General features: G+C 42.7%; 1 protein-coding gene across 6 annotated transcripts in view; it reads right to left on the bottom strand.

The window, feature by feature from the left end:
* The window catches only part of celf2 (cugbp, Elav-like family member 2), a 217,608-nt gene that overhangs the window by 67,625 nt on the left and 134,128 nt on the right, over window positions 1-15,855 (bottom strand). The gene's annotated exons all lie outside the window — the stretch shown is intronic.

Raw genomic sequence — 15,855 nt, 5'->3', positions numbered from 1 at the left:
CCCCTGCTTTATCATTCATCCACCAAAGAAAGCAACGATTCGCTTATTTATGCTCGCTCGCTCACCAGCTTACTTTATTTGCATCAAGACATTTTTGACAAATTTAGTCTGAAAACTGAAACATTCAGGTAACATGTTAATGTTGTTACAACAGTTTTAAAATGACAATATTTAAGTGATTCATTAAAAAGTGCTAGTCATTTAAAAGTAATAGTCATTTAAAATCAGTGGAAAAAACAGTTTCAGTGATTCAAAACTTTGCATAATTCAGCATGAAGTGTCAATTCAATCCACTGATCAGGCTACTAAGAAATCACTTTAAATCAAAATTTAAGCTACATTTAACCTTGACATTGCTATTAAACTTTAACAGTTTCTTGCACACTCACAAACACACACACACGCACACACGCATGCAGTACCATAACTGCACTCAAACGCAAATGTATACACAAGTGCAGTAAAGAAAGTAGGGAGAAGAATGAGGGAGAGAGGGGTTTTTTTGTGCCTCTTTGTGAATCTGTGTGTGATCCCTGTAGAGTGGGGCTGAAAGTAGTTGTGGGCCATTCTCAGTCAGCACACAAACCTGCACAGTCAGGCAGACACACACACACACACACACACACACACACACACACACACACACACACACACACACGCGAGGAAAAAAAAACAGCGGGAGGAAAATGTAGGGCAGACACAGAGGTGTGACTCTCCTATTTTCCTCATACACAGCAAGCAGCTGTTAATGTCAAACACAAGGTTTGGACAAATCGCTCTCGGTGAAGATTCATGTCTGTGTTTATGTCCTCGTGACACGATTGTTTAACAACTGCGGAAATTTACAAACGAGACGCAACGGGGCGAGAGCATTTATCAGGACTTCGGGAGACGACCGTAAAATTTTCAGGGTGCGATGCGAGGTGGGCTCTAATATACCCCCGCGTTTATCGAAACTAGTGCGGCGCCCATTCTGGGAGAGCGTAACCCATGTTTTTGTAGATACAATTTACAGATGCTACATGCAGGCAATCATTAAGTTACTGCTTTGAAAAGAGGACAGTCATAAGGATGCACTCACTGAATGCACGTGTGTGTGTGTGTGTGTGTGTGTGTCTGCCCCTGTTGAAAATGTAGCTGCAGAGAACGAGCACACTGTTGAGAGCTGCTCATCCAAATAAGAGAGTGACTGTCATTTATCACAGGAAACCAAAGATAAAAAACAAACAGAATTAAAGCCGCAAGCGGCGATTAAAGACCCTCGCCACCTGTGAGCCCCCGCGAACCCCCCGTGACCTGCTTGAGAGCCGCTGCTCCTTCCACATGCAAACCGCCTTCCCTGCAAACCACCTGCCCTGCGAACAGCTTGCAACCAACCAGCAAGCCACCTGAGATCCCACTTTCAAGCAGTGTGCCACTGTCAAATGTAATCCCCAGTGGCAAAAGTGGAAAATCTTGGCAAGGTTGGACATGATAACACTGTTGATTCTATCTGTTTGTCTGTTTCGAAGTTTTCTACCTTTTTTCATGCATTTCAGAGAACCTAAATGTGATTCTCGCCATGTAATGCTTTGGTTCCATCTGTACAGCGTGCTAGTGCAGTTGTTGCCCTGAATCCATGAATGTAAATTAAGTCTTGTGCAGTACATAAGAGAAAAAAAAATGGCAGGCAAAGTGCAGAAAGAGTGCGTGAGTGATTGCGCAATACGTGTCACAAGGTTGTGGTTTCTCCATAGCGACGTGATCTTGACATTGGGGTGGTGGTCACAGATGCAGCGTGAAAAATAGGGCATGGGTCCAATTGACTTTTTTGATGAGAAGTATCTGAAGAATGTTGAAACAAATTTTCATGCCTGTCAGAGAAACTAATTTCAGGGACCTCCATACAAATTTTCATTTTGTTCTGTAGGGGGTGCTATTGCAGCAATCACCATTGTTTGTCCATTTATGGATTCCGTGTACGTCTGTTCATAACTGATTCCATTTTGGGGAAGATCGGGCAAAGCATGTGCGACTGATGGCAGGAAAGAGGACGGGAAATTTTCGTAAAACGAAGGCCAACTTCAGGGGCCTAATGTGACAAGACCGTTGAAAAGAATACAAAACCTTTGATAACTTTAGATGCCCTATGTCTGTAGATGATGCTGAGCCATTTTGGTGATAGTAGGTCAAATGTTGTAGGAGAAGATGTCTCAAATACAAGGTGAGCAAAAAAAAAAAGTCAGGCAAAGTGCAGAAAGAGTGTGTGAGTGATTGCGCAATACGTGTCACAAGGTTGTGGTTCTCCATAGCGACGTGATCTTGACATTGGGGTGGTGGTCACGGATGCAGTGTGAAAAATAGGGCATGGCTCCAACTGACTTTTTGGATGAGAAGTATCTGAAGAATGTTGAAACAAATTTTCATGCCTGTCTCAAATACAAGGTGAGCGAAATTGCTGACTCAGCAAAAGGCAAATTTCAAGCCAAGCTAGTGGATTTCCTGTGGGTCGTGCATCAAGAGGATTTTTTGTTTGTCTGGACATGATGTATGTGTGACGAGAATTTCATGACTCTAGGTCAAACTTGAGTTTGGCTTCTCCCATAGGGGCCTGAAAAATGAATTTTCCAGGGGGCGTTGTGGAGCCGCATTTTTGAGTTTGTTTTTGGCAATATTAAAATATGTAATTTTCGTGCATGTTCAGGGGGTCAAATTTGGGTTTGAAGATGGAGAAAGTATAATACTAAAAAGAAAAAAAAGAATAATAATGACGAATTCGCGCAATAACAATTAGGTGCTTTTCCAGTCACCCCGAAGCATACCTTTTCGGAAACGTCTCGACCTGACCCACGTCCCTATGAGGTCAGGGGTCACTTGCGAACGCGTCCCATGCGACCGTGGGGATTTTTGCGCATTTTGGGGTATGTTGCATAGTGATTCCAATAGGCTCCTCGCCGAGACTTTGTCAGCTTGGGCCTAATTAAATAAACACATTTCCAGCTATATTTGTCACAACCTGTTTGTATTTCAGACCATAAGTGTGATTAAATTGTGTTAGAGTTTTCTGGCTGGCCTTCCTTTTTTCCCCCCACAACCCTTGAGAGGCTTGTTTTGGGCGTAAGATTCGGCTCCCAGGATCAAGTTAGAATTAGATTTAAGGCAGGGTAAGGTGATGGCCACACTTAGTGTTAAGAGTATTGGGAATGCATTAATATCAGTGAATGCTGCCATACACAGAGTGGAGCCAGCAGCAGTAACTCTGCCACAGAGAGCTGCTGATCCAAATAACATGAAACTTGTCTGGGCAGGTGAAATATATACACATTTAACCAGGTTACATACCTAAACAACAGATGCAATAATATCCTGCTGCAAGACATAAAAATCCATGTCTTTTAGCCCTACTTCCACCTCTGGGCTGAGGCAAAAACAAAAGAGGACAGAAGAGAAAATCATGCCTGTGCGTGTCTTGCAGGGACAAAATTAAATGAGATGAGTCACGCCGAACAACCTCACTGCAACATATTTCACTATAATATTTATCTTTTGCTTTTTCTACCATAAAGTGATGCAAAAGGTATAATCTGGTGCATAAAAAGCTCAAAAATTTCCTTAGTGCTCCAGATATCTCAGTTAATCTCCCCAATTCTCCCCAAGAACAGATCATTCTCACATAACTACTAAGATGTATTTAGGAGAGCAACAACAGGCTGGAATCACAAGCTGTGGAGCACTTTAGGACTTATGGTGTTTTGCATTAAACATCTGCTCACCTACAGCTGCTTATTTGGTTAAGGTGCATGGCTATGCTGCATATTTGCATGTGCCAGCCACAGGTGAGCTACTACTGTGGCTTCACCGTCTTCCTCCGAGAAGGTGCAGCTTCATATGTTTGGACCCGCTGCCTCCGGCCCTGATCATCCGGTAATTTTGTTGTGTATTTCTTTGTCCAGAGATGAGCAGAGTGGGCTGTTGTTTACATCTGCTTCGCTGTCTTCCCCATTGTGTTTATGGCGCACGTCAATTCAATGCAAATGCGGTGGATTGGTTGAGGTTTTGTTGCCTGTGCCGCAGACATAGGCCCTCATGACACTTGCCCTGCAGTGCATCTTAGTGAAATCCAACAGTGAGCATCTGGAGCAGGTTTAGCATCCAAATCCCAAAGTCCCTTTGATGAGGCTGGGAGTGTAATGGATCTGAATTCCTGCAGTGTCCTCTGGGTGCCAGGGCTGTTGAATAGTTGGCCCTTAGCCTAGCGTCAACAACGTGATTGGTGTTGTGATTCAGATGGTGCAGTGCCTGTGTATTAGCAGGGATAACTCTCAGCTTAGCGTTTTCCTCTATGACCCCCAGTGTGAAAGACAGCTCGGGGTGTCACTTCACTAAGCCCCCCCTGCTTCAGCTATCAGTATCAATTTGCCACCAAGAGTTTCACACCAGCTTCTACTGGTTAAAGGCAGGGAGATAAGCGAGGGAATTAATCATGACTGACAGAGTATCACTGGGTAAAAATTTATTCAATTTATTCCATGTGGGTCACCAAAATGATATGGCAAATACACACCAAACTCTGTGGTAAAGCGCAGGATTCCACAGATCGTAGATCTCCATCAGTTCGTCTTCATCTTTGCTCCATTTTTCAGTGATAAAAATTAGACCCAGTGAGGATAAGGATGAAGAAGAAGCAATGAAAATCCTAAATTAAGTTGAAGTAGTTACACCAACATGAAAAAGCACCAGTAGAAGAAAGAGTCAGACTAAACAAATATTAGCAGCGGAGTGTGCCTATGAATTAAAATTAGTCATGGTGAAGAATTATTGAAATTCTAATATATCCTAATAAGAGCGGACAATCAAATAATGAAACTCTCCCAAAAGTGTGAAACCAAATAAAATCAAAATCCAAAAATTAGAAAGCTTTATGTGTGACAATGACTCAATGAGCAATCTAAAATATGCCCAAAGAGTCAAAAGAAAGCCTTTAATTATGCAACATAAGTGAAAAGGCCTGTGCAGATGCACTATGGAAGTGTGTTATGAGGGTTTTAAAGTTACTTGTGTGTAACGTTTTCCACCAATGCTGCGCTGGTGGAACTGGTTCCACCAATAAAAGACTGGTAAAGCTGGCACCAGTACAGCATCACACATGTTTTATGGCTACTGCAAGAAATTCACCAATTTGACTGGAAAATGTAGCCCACAGATTCTGTCCACCATGAAAAAAAATGACCTGAACTTCTGCTGGGAGCTCTAAGTAGTAACGGGTACTCGAAACTGTCAAAATGCACCAAGTTAGAACTTGTTCTGCACCAGAACTGGGTTGGTGGTAAAGAGATAATAGTGACTGTGCCTCCAATGCTGGCTTGTCTTTATTTCTCTCTGCCTCTCCGTTCTTTACCACTCTCCCTCTCTCTGACTTTGTGTGTAGAGTTATCTAATCCTGGGAGTGGGTTCTTCAAGTTCCTGTCCCTGCACACTCCTCACCAGAATTTTGTAACACAAAGGCCAACTACTCCTAGTGTGTCTCAATTCAGATACTGCAGGTGACACACTTTGGGGTAGCACAATATGTGCCCTATGTACTTGTGTAAGGCAGCCAAGATAGTGATCATCAAGGATGAAAAGTCTGCAATGCTCCACAGTCATTTACTTGTAGAACACTTCATGGATCCATGCTTCTCAGTGTCAGCACACTTATGCCCTTAAAATAACAAATGCAAGCCCGCGTGTGTGCGATTTGATGCATTTTGCTCTTGTATTCAACAGTTTCTGGTTCTGTTGTGCGCCACATTCTCCTCTTGTGCCAGCCTGACCTCTGCCCCCAGCAGCCTGCCACCCGCTCCACACCACACGCCTGCCTGTCTACCGATAACACCGGGAAGTCTTGTTGACCTACACCACCACCAGTTCTGGACCCCAGGTCCAATCATCACATGAAGAATGTCTTTACAATAAACCTTTTAGCTCAGTATGTCCACTCCCAAATGTCCACAGTATGGAATGAAGTAAGCCCCAATTCAGCCGAGGAATTAAATAAAAAGGCTTTTTCACCTGTTCTACAGCTTAAACCTTTCAAGCGTATATGTTGCATGTGGTATAAATTTATGGACTATGTGTGTCCTCACTGGCGTCATTATTTTCACCTCAGGCAGATAACTGTATATTTCCTGCAAGCTTGGTGCAGAGCAGATGATGTGTATTCAAGGGAGAGCTTTTTAGCATCGTCTCAGTATTATACATTATAATTCCAATTGCACCTGTGTTCAAGCTTTGGCCCCCTGTGTGTGATTAGCAATTCCAATAACAATGTACGAGGGTTCGTTGCTAGATGTGAATTTTGATTCCAGCGCCATTTCCTGCATATCTGTATATGGGAGGGTTAGCTTTCGGTGTTAGCATTAGTGATTCTGACGGCATATAATGTGCAGGGGAGGGCTGGCTGTTAGTGCTGCGTTAGCCACGGTGTGTTGTCATTCCCACAGCGTAGCAGGGGCCTGGGAGCCATGCAGCATGTGGCGGTGCATCCCAGGTGGTGGGCTGTCAAGATGAGGATCAAAGAGCAGAGGAGTGGACCTCACACACACCGACACACACACACACACATCAAGATTCACACATCGAGATATTCTAGAGTTCTACCTGTTTAAGAGTCAACACGCTCACAGTTAACACACACACACACACACACACATAGAAAAACCTGCAGAAAGCCATTGAGTGTGCATATTTTAGGTGTATGTCTGGATGTTCGCTTTTTATTTACACATAAGCACATACCTGTACAACAACCACAAGCAGGTAAGAAAGTGCTGCTACCCAACACGAATAAGCTCTTTCCATCAATTTGTGTGCATGTGCCCCCCCCGTAAAACAAACATTTACCTGAAGGCCGAGAGGCCTCTGAGCAAGGAGAGACACTTTGCTTGTGTTGTTGAAAAGGGACACTCAAAAACACACACCAGAGACATGCACACACACAAATCTGGAGCAAAGTGAATGAATCTATTAGACGCTGGAGTGTATGTGTGCATGTAACAGAAAGAGCAAGACAGACAGATGGGACATAGGAAAGGAGGGCAGAGCGTTTGCAAGGCAGGAGAAAAAAGAGAGAGAGGAGAAGAAGAGGGGAGAGAAACAGTGGTTGTGAGTTGAATAGAGAGCAGAGGAGGGAGAGGCCTGTTCATAAATGCTTCATAGCTGCTGAAGGGGGCCTTTGACTGAGCGAAGACCCACGGCCCCCTGCCTCTGTCAACACATCTACCCCCTCCAACAACAGGTCGACCCCAACTTCTCAACTCGAGACAGCGGAGCTGCAGAGGTGCTGGGGGGGGGGGGCTGAAGCGCCAAGTTGAGGTGTTATTTTCCCCACTTATGTCTTCCTACAGCTTTCTCTAAAGTCAGGCACATATGAGGCTGTGTTCTTAGTGTAAACTAGCTTCAGAGGTGACAACCTGACCTGTAATTTGACTTCCTTTGTAAATTTAATTCATCATGTTTTTTTTTTTTTCTGTGATTCTTAATTTAAATGAGGAGATCCCAGGCTCCCTCCATGCCACACAGTAGGTGGGAGGGTCACCTTAGCCTGAGCACCAACTAATCTACTTAAATGACTTTCATTAGTCTGGGCTTCAGTGCAGCACCCCAGTGGCCATGTTGGGCTGTTTCTGGACTATCATTCTTTATCTTGAACTGAAATTGTTATATTTATACACACTCTCAGAAAATAAAGTACCTTATTACGCCTTTAGGGTTAGGCCAGCTTGTCATTGAGGTGATGCTCTCCAAGTTACTGCCGCTGTCTTGAAAATCTGATTTCAATTTATTACCATAGTTTAGGAAAATAAAGATATAAAACATTTATTACACCCTACATGAATCTAACTTAAAGTAACAATGTGTAAATTCTGCTGGATAGCAGCAGATTGCAGTCAGCTCAGTTCTGCTTTCTTACCCCTCCCAATTCAAGGACATGATCCTTGCTACGGGGGCCATTGTGGGACAAACAGCTCCGGCTGCTGTTAATGTGTAATGAGTGTAGGCTGTCAGTCCGGGGTTTTCCTCTGGTGGTATTCACATCTATTTAGCTGGCATAATGTTAGCTTATAACCAGCTGTTGTTGTTGTTGTTTAGCCGGCTCGTTGTCAGCTGTCTGCAGACTGGAGGGTCACATGTCTAATCTGCCGATAAAAGGTAACTGTGACAATATCGGGAATAAATAAGCACCTTTCTGCATGTTTTTGTGTGTTGGAGCCCTGACTTCAGTTGAGAAGATGAGGCCTGTGGTGAGGTAAGGAAGAGGAGGATGGCATTTTACCCAGATGCAGGTCACGTTGGCGCTTTCCTTTGTGTTTTCACTTCTTTGGTGAGGGGGATGCTTTCTCAGCTGATGAAACATATGTATGAACCTTCATATTTTGAGTCTGAAGGGGCAAACACTTATTAAAATTTACCTTTACGGCATGCAAATGCCTACGAGTTCTCTTCTTCTCCGCCTTTGGCGTACTACATGTGTGGCTGGTACATAAAACGGGATTAGGCGGCAAGGCGATGCCCATCGCCGCCTCTGTATTCAAGATGGCGGGGCAACATAGCAGCTTCCACAAACCGGCACCTGGATTCATTCTAAGTTTATGAGAATGCATCAATTTGTTGGAAGTTGTAATTATACACTGATCAAAACTAAAGGAGGAAACATTAAATCCTTTTGCTGCTCGGAGGATGCACTTTTTAGAACACTGAAAATAATTACCTTGAATTCCAATAATTAGTCCTCAGGGGTACATCTGTGTACGGTTAGAGTTGCATCACGACAACAAACCAATATGTTGGAAAAAGAGGGAAACCTGCTGAAACTGAAAGTGACCTGCACGAAATACCGAGCTGTGAGACGTCTGTAGGAAGTGAAATGCGGCGAGAATCCAAAGCTCCTGTTTCAAAGGAGCTGCTGCAAAATCAAAAACCTGAAGGCATTCCTGCTCTTTATCACTTCACCTTTGTTCTCCAACTTTAAATGCAAGTGGTAGCATGGGTGCATCCTAAATATTAGTGAAAATGGTGACTTTCATGTGAAGTGGAACGTGAGTGCCGTGGAAACTTCAAAAAATGCTCAGCGTTTTCTCTTACAGTACATTTGTAGGTGTTTGAGAGCAGCCCCGTCACACGTAGCAGAAAAATAATCCGGGTTTCAAACAAGAAAAGACCACCTGCAGCCTTAAAACAGGAGTTTCAAGGTGTACAACCTGTTGGGTTGTTGTGAAGAGCTTAACTAGTGTAGGCTCTGGAATAGCTTGTTAACTTGGATAGATTCTAATTTTCCTGAATTACTTATACTACCGTATTTTCCGGAGTATAAGTCGCACTTTTTTTCATAGTTTGGCTGGGGGTGCGACCTATACTCCGGAGCGACGTATATGTGACATTTATAACACATGAACCAAAATACTCCACTGCGTAACCTGTGGGCGCAGTGGATGGTGGATGGAGAGCACAGCTTAACGGCAACTGGGAGAATGCGCCACCCAACTTTCCTGGAAGTCATTGGATGGATCAAGAAAACATGGGCTTCAGTGACAAACCATCCTGTTTGGGATTCAGAAAGGCTGGAATAATTGGAACTGCAGCTGACGACGAGTCTGACTAACGCGACACAGAAGAGGAAGCGGCGCTTCGTCTACGGAGTGTACGGAATTGTTTAGAAGTGACACCGAGGATGAAGAATTCAATGGATTGATGGTTTGGTTAACTTGTTAGTATGTTCTTTATGCTATGGTTATCTGAATAACTTAATGTTACGTTAACATACTGTAGCGATTCTCTTAGTTAGAGAGCGTGTTGATGTTGTGGGATTTCGGACTGTTCGGGAGGTTCGTGAAGGCAGCATGGAGAGAGAGAAAAAGACCGAGAGCTTGCCTGTGTGTGTGTTGCTGTTCCGCTGTTGTAGTTGTGGTTGGCGTGGCTGTGGCCTACAGCAGCCGTTTTTCTGTTAATAAAGACGACCTTTGTTGTGAATATCGCCGACTTTGGAAGTGTGTTTACAACGTTACAATACCGAACACGTGTTCGTTGTGCGTCATGTAGCTGAATGTGCTACGTTAGCATAACGTAGGTGTAACCGTGTTCGTCCTGTTCTTTAATCCATTATTATTTTAAATTGCCGTTCAAGATGGAATTTGTGCTCTGAGTCTCGGATTCTATCAACCCCCCCTCCAAAAAAAAGTGCGACTTATAGTCCAGTGCGACCTATATATGTTTTTTTCTTCTTTATTATGCATTTTTTGGCTGGTGCGACCTATACTCCGGAGCGACGTATAGTCCGAAAAATACGGTAGTCATAAAATAAGCAGCAGAACATGAGAAACTGTGTTGACACCAACTTGTTACTGCAGAGTTGTGTATCATTGCCTCTGTGCTACTCTGAACTTTAACAGCACAACAATAAAGAAGAGGTATCACTTTGTGGTGCTAAGATGAACTAGACTGCTGTTACAAACTGGACAGTTTCATAAAAGATGGAAATGTGCACAATATTGTCCAAATCCAAATGCTAGTTATTATTATTGGATAAGACTTTCCAGGTAAGTTTTTTTTTACAGCATTGAATTCTCAAGGAGACAGAAAAGTAAATTAGCAACTAAAAATAAAATAAAACTTTTCAAAACAGCCCCCAAAAAGCCAAAGTTTGATGAACTTTTGCAAAGAGCTGATATATTAGTCCAGTCGCCCTATTGTAATTAAAATAATTACAGGTCAGTCCTTTAGAATATGAATAGGGTATGTTTTTACCTCCAAATTACTTGCTTAATCCCATGGGTTAGGGTTAAGACTTATCTTATTAGTCCAAACCTCCAGGTTGGCATCAGCTGCTCTATTCAGATGTGTGGGGCTGAATTAACTCAGACCGGAGTGGGAAAAAGGCAGGCGGAGGCAGGGTGAAAATAAAGAGGCAATGCCCTGCAGTCCAGCAGAATGAAAGTATGCTTTATTAAAAGGGGGAAACAGGACAGGTGTGGGATGTATCGCAGAGCTGCACCCAAAGCCCTTCTACCCGAGGCGGGGTTCTTATAGTGACCCACACAAATTTCTCCCTCCATAATTCCAGTTCCTTTCCCGTCCCCTCCACTTTCCTTTTGACCCCTGGGGTTCCACTCAACCGCTGACCCACATTAACTACACTCTACTGCAATTACTGCTCACACAGGCCTCTGGGTGGCATGGAATACATACTCCACCTCGCTTCATTTCTTCCCCCCCCCCCCCCCCAATCCCCCTCTTCCTCCTCACTGTTCCCTCTCTGCTTTCTGTGCAGCTGTAAAAATGCCCCTTAATGTGTATAATTTATGTGTGTCAAAGAGCCGCTGAGTGACAGCAGGGATGGGGGGAAAAAAATGACAGAGAACACATTCTGAATTTGACAGCGTAATAAGAACAGATTGTCAGATGGAAAAACAGGGAGAGGATGAGTGGATGGCTTCAAACAATGCTGCATCTCTGACGGGCGTTTGGCTGATGTTCTAATCCTGTTACCGTAGGAATCGGTCCAGCTCGCAGCACTTCACAAATCTATACAATCCACTAGTTACTTTGTGGAAAAGCACCAATGTCACCCCCCCCCCCCCCCCCCAAATCCTCCCTCGCTCCCTCCCTCCTTTACTCGCTGCAAAAACAACAAGAGCACTTTCCGGAAATCAAAGCCACTTTCTGGCTGACCTCGAAGTGCTCGGAGAGGGAGGGGGGGAAAAAAAAAAAAAAAAAAAAGCAAAACATCCAGCTCTGCAACTTTATAACCAAGTAACTCTCTCTGTCGCTGAGGCATGCAAAAGTATAAACATAGAGGAAAAAAGACACACAGAGATGAGCTGAGAATACACACACACACACACACACAATCTCCCATTAAAATCCACCTGCAGCTGCTCCCTAATTGGGCCCGGGTAGCTGGCTAAAAAAGCTAACGTCTAGTTAAGGCGATTTAATTGGGCGCTCTGCTTTAGGAAAGAATGAAATAAATCAGTCCTCCGTCTCAGGTCGGCCCCGTCTCAACTGAATCCATTAGAGCAGATAATTGTCTTGGACAGCAGAGCGTTCAGCTTGGCGTTGCCATAGCCGAGCGAGAGGATACAGTTGGCTTGCAGAGCGGATGTCTGCCATTGGATGGGTGTGGGTCCCTGGACGCACCATCACAGTAACCCAGGCAGGCAGGGAGATTTTGATCTGAGCAGTGATCGAAAATCAAACGCCGTAATCTGCTACATGTGTTTATCTCTGGGCTGGAAATGATTTCCAAAGCCTTTCTGTTTTTTTTTTTCTTTAGTTTTCCAATATCACACAATATGTTTAAGATATTTTAGATGCCCAAATCCAACATTTATCAAGGCTCAGCATAGACTTTAGCATCCCCTGTGTCTATTTTCGTATCAGCTGTGTGTCACGCAGATCTGAAGCTTCGATATTTCTACAGGTGACCCTTTCCTATTTGTCTTTTCAGCCACTGGCTACAGGTCGAATCACTATCAGCGACACAGGTCAGAAAACAAACACTGATTAAAATTAAGATGTCACAGATTATTGGTTTGGGCGAGGCCTGAGGGATTATAGTCATTTTATTAATCCACTAGTCACATAATGAAGCTGTGGCTCTTGCTATTTGAGAATTGAATCAGGATTTTAAAAGAAAAAATAATCACTCCGGCCTCATTTTTTCCTTCCCCGCTATTTGCAGTTCTGACAGACAACATCGCTTCATCGAATAATAATTTCAAGCCTGTTAAAATTGAGACTCGTTTGCATTCAGTTGGACATGACTCAAATCCCTTATGCCTTATATCTTATTTTGATAATTCAGAAGTATTTCCAGGCCGTGTTGGGTACAGAGACTTTTGTGCAGATCAGCCACTTAATGAAGACATTTAACTTATTCTGTGCATGCATGATGTTCGTGTGTGTGCGCGTCTCACTTGTATCATTAAGATAAATGACGAAGCACGTCCCCAGCCAAATCGCACACACGCACACGCACACGCACTGCAACAAACCTATCATGGCGCTTAAGGTTGTGTTTTAGCAAAAGGACCATTTTCTGTTTACCCCTCTGGCTCCCTTTGTCTCATTCTCCCTTTATCTCTCCCTCCATCTCTCTCTCTCTCTTTCAGCACAAAATGCCAAATTGCTCCATTTCTCACTCTCTTCCCTTCCTCCCCGGCTCATCCACTCATCTGGTTATTAACTCCAAACACATTAAACCAACAGTAGCGCCGCGATATTCCCCAGACCGTCCTAGTCAGCATAAACACACACGCTCGCACACAACCTGAACGCGAGCACCTGGGTCAAACTGCAAAATGGATTCTGCGTGACGCACAAAAGTGACACAATTTAATGCTCTGGGACCAAACCAAGCTGACTCGCAAATCATTTCCTGTGATTGATTACATTTTGGCTTCTGAATAACCTAAACGGGATTAAAGCGATCATTTAAATTATTACCAATATGTGTTTTTGGAAGCTGAAATGATATTTTTTTCTTCAATGCCAAAAACAAAAACAAAAAATATGAAGAAAGTGACGTGTTTGCTCAAGGAATTTTATTTTCGTCAGGCTGAAGCAGCCTCTCATACAGCACTTAGGACCGTCACGCGATGCCAGATGATGACAATAATAAGACAGGGGGATTACACTGATCCACAGATATCCACTTGCTGGTTTGACGTGGAAAACTGCATTTTAGCCAGAGCTCCAAGCGGGCATTAAGCCTTGGGTTTTATCTTCAACATCCTGTAATTAATCATTAATTTATTCATAGCTGTCTCAGTCCGATGTTTGCCCAAGTCTGACTGCCATCTTGGAGTCATTTCTTACAACAAAGCAGCTGGTAGAAAGAGAAGAAAGAAATATATGCCTGTAACTTCACATTTAAGTTGTTATGCTCATTTAAAAGCTCACAATTCTGCACAATTCATGCATCGCTACATCACCTCTTTTCCCTGTCTGTCAGGTGGTACGACAAATATGAGGCAACACTGGTTATGCACCAAGCACAGGATGAAACATTTACGCAGCTTCTGGGTCAGAAAAATTAAGTGCCTTAAACCTGCAATCTATCTGAAGGCCACCAGATGGCGATAGCTTTGGTTGCAAAAGGACTTCCAATCCTACTTGAGTCTATGGGGAAAGCAGCTGCTGGTCCTGACCTCAGTGAACACGTTCCTGCTATGGGTCTATTTTGTAAATCTGTTTCAGAATGGAGGATTTTCAGTGGTATGAAACTGCATGCTCATTGGCTAACAATTCATGATCGAAAGGTCGTTAGTGAATTTCACAGTCTGACCCCACCCCTCCTCTTCACATCCATTTTTTTGCAACCAAGATCGTGGCAGCAAAAACGCTCATCTCAAGGCTTCAAAACGGGACTTGAGAAACCAATAGATGAACTCTCTGTCAATACGTCCATCATTTACATTTCTATAAAACGCTACATCTCTGATTGGTGGAGGTTGCTGTTACTATGGAAATGCTTAAACCTGAGAATGTCAGGTCGCTTAGTGAGCGCAAAACCTCCAAAACCCCCGAGGACTGATAGGAATAAAGCACTGTATCATAATTGATAACCAAGATATGCTTTGCAAGACACACTACATAAAATACACACACAAATATAGACAATACTACAATAATGAGTTTGAGAAGGCTGGAAGTGGTTTGTTGTGCAGTCTGGGATTTGCAAAGCACTATGGGATGAGAAGTTCCTTCACAGGTAGCATTGCCCGTTTTGTTTGTTTGTTTTATTTTTTGATCCAAATCAGATCTTTTTATGATGGTTTACTCCAAAGCTACCTGGTTTGGTCCAAGGCTAAAAAAAAATCTTTATTTAAGGATTTTCTGAAACATCAGTGGAGAAAATGAATGGGAAACTCACATCCAGAATCAGGCCTAAAGCAGTAGGCAGTCCGCGTTGAGCTCTATTTCTTTGTTTGACGGTTTGCCACTCTAGCTTTTAGGTGGGAATTGCGCCATGTGGTTAAGTGTGTTACACAGTGATGGAAGCCAAGCTTGGGCTACTAGTCAGGCATGTCAGGTAGTTAAGCAGCAGCGTTTCTTGTGGGGAAAAAAATCTCTTTTTCAACTTTTCTTTGTAGGTTTGGAAACTTTTTATATGAGAAAAATAGCTGTTGAGGGCATATGTGAAGTACAGCGCTCAACAAATTTATTAAACCAGCCATCATAAAAATAAGAAAAACACAAATATTTTAAAAATATGTTGAAAACTTGTTTAAAAACTAAAAGCTCTATTATTTATTTATCAGGCAAATGAACTGAATCCATGTTTTTATACCTGAATGTGAGCCGGCACACTGGACTTCTCTGAGAAGTCAGAAATTAATCAAGCATAACGTTCATCAACTAAAATTCTTAGGTTCAGGATTGCAAGTAAATAACTGTAATTTGGCATCTTAATGAAAAAATAAATTTGAAAATTCATGGGTAACAATAATTATATTTTAGCATTAAAAATATTATCAGAACTTGCACATACTGCTGGATTAACTATTACAGAAACATAATAAATGATTTTGTTAATTACTAATTACTAATACTGTTATTTAGGGCATTTTGTGGCATAAACCTTACACTGGGTGGTGATCTAATAAATTTGTTAAGCACTTTATGTTCATCTGTTACTATTTGTTTCTTTCTTACTCATATCATGTAAAGAAAACCTAATCACACTAATCAGAATTTAACAAGGAACTCTTGTTTTTATGCATTTTCAGCCTCATGCACCCTCCATAACTTTATGAGCTGAGCATTTAATTAAGACGCTATTTTGCACTTTCCAAATTTCTGCTGTCAATTATGTTTGTCCCGTTTTCCCCTTTTTGT

The sequence above is a fragment of the Archocentrus centrarchus genome, chromosome 23, assembly GCF_007364275.1.
Source record: "Archocentrus centrarchus isolate MPI-CPG fArcCen1 chromosome 23, fArcCen1, whole genome shotgun sequence".
NCBI classification, from domain to species: domain Eukaryota; kingdom Metazoa; phylum Chordata; class Actinopteri; order Cichliformes; family Cichlidae; genus Archocentrus; species Archocentrus centrarchus.
Note: the sequence above shows the minus strand (reverse complement) of the source record. Positions and strands in the feature narration are given on the sequence as shown.